Genomic DNA, 8,002 nt, shown 5'->3' on the forward strand with positions numbered 1-8,002 from the left:
AAAATTCAAAAGTTCTCTCTAGCTTTGGAGTAGTGGTGCATGTTTACAAATATTGAACTGTTCTGGGGTGTAGGAATAATGTGGTTTCTTAAAACTGACATTCCCCTCTATTGCATCAATGAACTACAATGTATCTTATTTCATAATGCAGTAGTTACTTCTCGAGATACAGCAGATACACCTCCAAGCACCTCAGGCAAAAACAGGTTTTAAATGTATGTATTGTCTCTACTTTCAGTAGCTGAGTTTAGCTCAGACTTAACCAACATCAAATACATGTTTTTAGACACAAAATCATGTATTTGGCATCAAAGTAATACTCATAAGTGTTTAAGTAAGCAAATTTGCTTTCATCTATCATAACAATCTCTGCTCTTTGTCCAACAGTCTGCTTGCCTCTTCTTCTCATTCTTTTCATTCCTGATTTGCAAACTCTCCGCAGCTTGTCTGCAAGTTTACTCAGAGTTGCAGAACTCCGAGTAATTCCTTCCTGCAGCATGTCCACTTGTCTCAGTCGAAGGCCTTGGGCGAATCTGTAATAGATCAACCAGATAAATATTTCAATGACACAATTTAGAAGTGGGGGGTTAAAACCAATTTCTTAAGTTGTCATAATTATAACCATAATTTCTCATTTGCAGTCCCATTTGCAGACACAGCAGATACTCATAGCCTGAATACAAGAGTGTATTTAACCGGAAACAACAAATCTCAAAAGCAAAGTAGGGTGAAGAACATTCCCTGTATGAGGGGAGGAATGGAATAAAATCCCAAAACAAATTAAATCTGCTGTATCTTTGAAGAGTTTTAAGAAACAACCGAAAAAATGGATACTGAGTAAATTAGCACAGTGAAGTGTCTGTTTAGAAAAGTTAAGTTCTTTTGAACTTGTGTGGGTTTTTTTCTCGCCAATGAATTAAGTTATTTTGAGACAATTTCCGGGAACCACCTAAAACCTAAAAATCCACAAGACCTTTGTACTACATTGGACTCTTCGCAACCCAGTACTTATACAATTACACATACTTGATAAATTCGACCAATGTTCAGAATTCTTCCCATATAATGTATAAACTCATGTCTCGTAAGCATTGGCTCTTATAGGACCCATCCCAACCAACAGTATAGTGAGAACATTCAAAGAAAACATTATGGTCCGAGTTAAGAGTTTGTCTTTGATGGCTTTTGTTATTATACAATGTAAAACCACGCACCTGTAGATGTAATGCATCCACGTATGCAGTCGAATGTGAGAATTCTCAAACATTGAGCCACTTCGGATGGACCTCGACACCGTTTTCCCTTTGTGACAGGAATCTCGGCATGTCCTGATGATTAAATCCAAAGGTTAATGTAACAAAATAAAAACCTATGATACTGTGCTGATTTCACTTAATAAAAATGTAACATAAATGAAGATGGAGAGGGGGACATAGATGTTTATGTATAAGTGTTGAAACAGCTAAGATTGGGATTGAACAAGGTAGTAGTCCTTGTGATTCCCTCCCCCCATGCAATCTCAAAGCACAACAGAACAGTCCCATTTCTAGGCCTACTTGACAAGTAATATCTACAACTGTTACACCTTAAATTGGGTTAGACATTTGAGTAAATTTAGCTGTGTCTACTCTACTCTACTTGTCACCACTTGTGCTTCCGTGCCACGCAGCATGAAAAGGGTGATATCAATCAATTAATCCCTGTGCATGTACAAGTTTAAAGTCAAGCTGATTGGTGGCATGTATTGTTAAATAGGTGAACAATATGACCAGGAATGTGATCTAAAATTGGTAAAAAGGCATTTTTCATTTCAGATTTTGTACACATAGAACTTTGTGGAAACATTAACACCCCTATCTCTACCAAATAAACAGTAGCTTACTTAAAAGCTACAGCTGTGTGTGTGATTTGTATTGTGACTGTCTAGATGTGACTTAGCATATTTTGTGTGTACACCACTCATAACTTCTGTATTAAAAAAATTGTCGTAAAATATAGGATTTGCCACTGAATTCTAGCAGATATAATTGGATGGCTGCATGCTGCACACTCCCCTATGCTTACACACAAAGAAAGAATTAATAAATAAGGCACATGTCTAGTTGTTCTACTCACCATGCTGCCTCCTTTTTGCCGTAGGACCGTTTCAACTTCATAACATGAGAGCAAGAGGGGCATTTCATCCATTTTCGAAGTAGGCCTTCTTTCATTAACCATCTGGTGAACTTGTAGTTTTCCTTGGGGCACCGTCTAAAATGTATTCGACTCAAAAACTCGTAACCCAACAACATATTTGTTAAACCTATACCTATGGAATAATATTAGATTCAAAGCTCATAATATTGCCCCGCGCACCCGTCTTCTTTGATGCCTAAATGTGTAAACAGTCTCGCAGTCCTGCATCAAAGAATGGCGCGAAGTGCCATTACAGTAATTGACATAACAATCTACCAATCCGTAGCCGTGTTCCTCCGATATGTTGCTCTCATCCAATCATTGACTGTTACTATGCTGTCATGTGACATCCTCATCCAATCATCCAAAGGGAGCCACCAGTCACGTCAAAGATTCGGAGAAGGTGGGTATTTGCCGTTTCGTTCACAGTTTGGAGAGTGAAGAGGGAAATTCGTGAAACAAAAATGGTAAGTTAAGCGCTAGCCTGTTAATTGAAACTCCCCCTGAGTTTTGTAAGCACATCATAACGCCCGTCCTCGGGCCGTTTACATAGTTAAAGAGTAGTAAACCCTCCTATTTATCTGCAGTGTGTAGGCTAATTAGCTAATGTAACGTTAAGCTAGCTGAGTGCGTGAGTGTGCACGTGAGCTGGGTGAATAGTAGGAAAGAAACTGTAACATTAACATAAAATGTGAATGTAGGTGCATATGTAATGCATGAACCATATTATGAACCATATTTTGTAATGAAAAATAAATTATGCACTATGCAGTCATTCGAACAAGAAGAGCTTTTGAATCTTGTGTAGATTATTTAAGTTACATTTTGCCGGTTATAGTGACATGAATTTATTTATATTTTTACAGCCTAAGGCCAAGAAGAAAATGTCCCTAAAAGTCCCTAAAAATGACTCGATGACAGAGGTGACCAAAAATGATTTGGATGGTAAATTTTTCTTTGTCAACTTTCAAGTAACTTTAATACCTAAATAATTAGCTTGTCCAAATGTGTTTAAACATTGAAAGTCCTCTATTCATATGTTGATTTTGTTGTACCTATGCCATACTGTAGGTCCTGAAGTTGAAGGAAGCTCTGCTCCAAGTCGCAGCAGCATAAGCAGCATTGGATCAGGTAATGATTACTCATTTTCTAGCAGTGTATCTTAGCAGAGTTTCATTTTTTGCTAGGGATTTTTCCTGCCTGAGATTAAAGTTGTTGGCAGATTTTGTCAGTATACATGTGCTTACAAATCAAGTTGAGGCAGCCGCACACACCATATCTGGTCCACTACCTTTGTTACATGCATATCATTCTCTCTTTCTCTCTCACTCACTCACTCACTCAATACTGTCAAATCATAATATTTTTTGTATCCTGCTCTCATTTTTGTTTTTAAGGATCAATCTCCAAAGTGGAGTTCCTAGAAGCAAGGATCCAATGGCAAGAAAAAATAATAAAGGATCTTGAGCAAGAGCGCAATTTCTTGCGTGAGCAAATCATGGGAAAGAAGAAATCATGTGAGTGATTTGGGAGCAACTTGTATCTGCAAAATGTAATGTAATTGTAATGAAAGGTGTGATATGTCTTCATAACAATCTGATCTTTGTCTCATCTATCCTCCTATTTGATCAAAGCTCAACCAAAAGTATTTACTTTGGAGGACGACGACGAGGATGACGATGGTAACATGGATGAAGATGACGTCATTCCCCCATCTTCTCCAAACATCAGTGAGTCCTCGGACAGTGATGTTGTCATCCAAAGACGGAAGAAACGTTGGACGTAGCCACCTGCATCTGCAACTGTGGCTGTGCTTGGAAAAGCTCATGTGAGAGGTAAGAATGGCATAACTTGAACCACCTGCCCTGTTAGCAACAAGTGGTCATGAAAAGTAATTATTAATAAAAGCATTGGAAGAGCTGTTAAAAATATATGTTCTGAAGTAATTATGAGGCAAAAATACAGATCTTCAGTTCTAGAGTCTGAATATACTAGGAATTTGATGATAAATAAAAATTAAATGTCTAAAGTAAAAAATGTGGCTTTCATCAAGAATAAAGCATTTTATTTTGCAGCATTCACACTAATTATTATTCAACATCAAATGTATTGCTAGAAAGATTTGTCTCTCAGAAGTAAACATAATTCTGAACCGTAAGACTTACCAACTAAACAGATCTTAGAGTATCATTTTTGTATTGAATTCTGAACCACATATTGTGCATGTAATCATATCAGTAGATGAGCAGATTGTCCCATACCTAGAATATGCTTCATACTTTTATCAAAAGAGAAGTGACCGGTTTGAGCAATTTCAGCTGACCTTAAGCCGTTGTTTGTGCTCATTTCTCGTGTTCTTTTGTTTTTGTTTTATATATTTTTCAGCAAAAGGACCAGCTGAGGTTATCAGCAGATATAAAAAAGTCTTGAAAAGCTTAAGCAAAGTCCGCACCATGACTGAAGCCTTCAGAATCAATGGCGTGGACCGGGGAACCATCAAGATGACTGCTGCAATTGCAGAGCTCAGCATTGTGGATCCTGAAACCTTCAAGACCCTGAAGTATGATCCTGCAACTGAGACCCTGCAGTCCTTTGCTAAGAGGTGTGCAACCCACATTACCCCTGAGAAGAAGAGCATTATAGAGGACATGAAGGCCAAAGGCCAACTCCTCCCCTTGTTGATGAAATATTAAAGACTTAAGTGATCTGCTTTGTTCAGTTAAAGATCGGTTGTATTGTATTGGAAACGTGAAATATTAACCTGTGCAGATTTAGATATATCCTTGTTAGTGCACAGGGGAAATAAATCACCTGATGCAGTAATTATAGAGCAAGTTTAGGCTGCGAAAGTGCAATGTTTGTACAGTTCAGTACATTTGTTCTAAGCTTTGACAAGTGTAGTTTAGCTGATGAAGAGCAAGTTCATGTTGAGCTGTGCAGGTTTTATATTTTTTAGATTGTGCAATTTATTGTATTTTTGTACTTAATATTGTGCAGTATTTTATATTGTGTTTTTTTTAAGCAGGCAGATTTTGGTTAAAGGATCACACAGATGTTCAACAATAGAGTACCTGTATTATCATACAGTATGACCTGCTTATACATTTGATACCATATTGTATGACATGTTTATAAACATTGATACTTGTCAGTGTTTGAATTTTCAGGCAGTATTTGTTGTCAGCCTTGGGAAAACCTGAACCAGTGGTTTAATAAATGAGGTATTTGTACTTGTGCTGTCTTTGTTATTCTACCACTGAATGAGAGGGAACCTATAGATAGATCCATTTTTTTCAAAGGTGTAACCCATCGCTTGTTCATTGCAGTAGTTATGTGCTATAATATATTAACTAAGTGTAAAAAGGAGGCAACTTTAGATTAGGGAACATGTGTTGGTTAATAAGTGTTCAATTACTAGTGAATTAGTAATGATCAAGATGTCACTTTAGTATGGGGAACATATTCTAAGTAACAAAGACTTAATTTAGAGTTATTTGGACACTATTAACACTTGTAGTTTTGTGTATTTTTTATGTAAGAACAGACCATATTCATTAAGTGTTATTAAGGGAGAATAACTATTCTTGTGGTACTACCACCTTATAAAGTCCATACTAAGCAAAGCATATTAAGATCATAATTCATATGCAACAACTTCCTTACTTACTGCTAATAAGCAATAATTCTGAGGTTATTGAGGGAAAACTCTTAGTTAATGGCTTACTGGTTGTATAATAAGGCCATGCAGAATAAGGCATTAATAAGTACTTAATAATGACTAATTAAGAGCCAATATGTTACTAATTTGCATGCTAATAAGCAACTAATTAATGGTGAATAGGTGTACCTTAATATAAAGTGTTACCCAATTCTCTGACCTACAGGAAGCCAATGTAACGATTTCAGAACTGGTGTAATGTGTTACAATTATTTGGTCTTTGTTAGAACTCTAGCAGCAGCATTCTGAACAAGCTGAAGCTTCCTCAGAGTTTGTTTTGGGAGACCTGTAAGGAGACCATTGCAGTAATCAAGCTTACTAGTGATAAAGGCATATACAAGTTTTTGTAAGTCTTCGGTGGACATGAGCCCTCTAAGTCTTGCTACATTTTTAAGGTGATAGTATGCAGATTTTGTAACTGATTTGATGTGACTGTCGAAATGTAAATCTGAATCCATGATAACCCCTAGATTTCTGGCTTTGATTGAGGTTTTCAGGGACAGAGAGTGAAGGTGTTTGGTTACTTTAAGCCTTTCCGTTTTAGAACCAAATACAATTATCTCTGTTTTGTCCTCATTTAGTTGAAGGAAATTTCGGAACATCCATTCTTTCACTTGCTCAATGCACTGGCACAGAAGATCTATGGGCCGATAGTCATTTGGTGATAGCGATACATAGATTTGCGTGTCATCAGCATAGCAATGATGGTCAATATTGTTATTTTGCATGATTTGCCCTAGTTGGAGCATGTAGATGTTGAATGGTCCTAAGATCGAACCTTGTGGGACTCCACATGTCACGTTGGTTGATTCTGATACAAAGTCGCCAATGGAAACAAAGTAGTTCCTATTTTGTAGGTAGGACCTGAACCAATTTAAGACTGTGTCTGAAAGCCCCACCCAGTTTTCTAACCTGTCCAGAAGTAATGTATGGTCTACAGTGTCGAATGCAGCACTGAGGTCAAGTAGCATTAGTATTGAGGTTTTGCCAGAGTCAGTGTTAAGACGGATGTCGTTTACAACTTTAATAAGGGTGGTCTCAGTGCTGTGCAGGGGTCGAAATCCTGATTGAAAGGTGTCATAGCAACCAGTTGATGCCAAGAAGTGATTAAGTTGCTGGAGGACAACTTTCTCAATGATTTTACTTATGAAGGGTAGATTTGATATTGGTCTGTGGTTGTTAATAATAGAGGCATCTAGGTTCCGCTTTTTTAAAAAGGGTTTAATAACTGCAGTTTTAAAAGCTTTTGGGAAATTGCCTGACTGGAGAGAGTTGTTAACTATCTGCAATATGTCTACTGCTAGGCAGTCGAAAACATTCTTAAAGAGGTTGGTAGGTAAAGTATCAAGGCAACAGGTGGATGGCTTTAGTTGTGTCACAGTTTCCACAAGATTTTGAGTCTATAACATTAAAGCATGCCATTAAAGCATGCCATCCTTGCCACGTTACTTTTTCCTGAACAGGGTGGTAGTCCAACATTTTTGTTTGAAGTGGAGATATTGATGGCACGTCTGATGCCTTCCATTTTATCAGTATAAAAAGCTGCAAACTCATTGCATTTCTGCGTGGAATGGAGATCAGGTGGAATTTGTGTTGGGGGGTTGGTAAGTCTGTCAACAGTTGCAAATAGGGTTTTTGCATTATTAGTGTTGGTTTTAATGATATTGGAGAAGCACTTTCTCTAGCACTTTTTAAGTCTAAATTGTAGGCACGGAGGCTCTCTTTATAGATATCATGGTGAATATGAAGTTTTGTTTTACGCCAGATGCGTTCAACCTTCCTGCATTCTTTTTTCTGTGCTGTTACAGAAGCAGCTTTTCTCCAGGGTGCCTTTTGCTTTCCAGAAATCTTTTTAACCTTATAAGGTGCAGTGACATCTATGACTTTCAAAATTTTCAAATTAAAGTTTTCTACAAGATCATCAGCAGAACATGGGTTGAGAGGTGGTAGCAAGGAGATGGCCTTTTTAAAATCTTCATTGATATACTGTTTTTTGACAGTATTGGATTTTGTCTGTATGTCGGGAATAAAAGATATGTTAAAGAAAACACAAAAGTGTTCAGACAAGGAAGGATCAGTCACAGAGAGATCAGAAACATTGAGGCCCTT

At 37.4% G+C, this 8,002-nt stretch overlaps 1 long non-coding RNA gene across 2 annotated transcripts; it reads left to right on the forward strand.

The window, feature by feature from the left end:
• Positions 1-1,903: 1,903 nt before the first annotated feature.
• LOC130378924 (uncharacterized) lies at positions 1,904-5,960 on the forward strand. 2 transcript variants are annotated; one of them, XR_008895004.1, is made up of 6 exons: positions 1,904-2,642; positions 3,042-3,120; positions 3,247-3,306; positions 3,573-3,692; positions 3,810-4,010; positions 4,561-5,960. It is a non-coding gene; the product is annotated as an uncharacterized LOC130378924 (long non-coding RNA). The 2 variants fall into 2 exon arrangements; XR_008895003.1 differs by having other exon boundaries at positions 1,907-2,642; positions 3,810-5,960.
• Positions 5,961-8,002: the final 2,042 nt, after the last annotated feature.

Source organism: Gadus chalcogrammus, unplaced genomic scaffold (genome assembly GCF_026213295.1).
Source record: "Gadus chalcogrammus isolate NIFS_2021 unplaced genomic scaffold, NIFS_Gcha_1.0 GACHA117, whole genome shotgun sequence".
NCBI lineage: Eukaryota > Metazoa > Chordata > Actinopteri > Gadiformes > Gadidae > Gadus > Gadus chalcogrammus.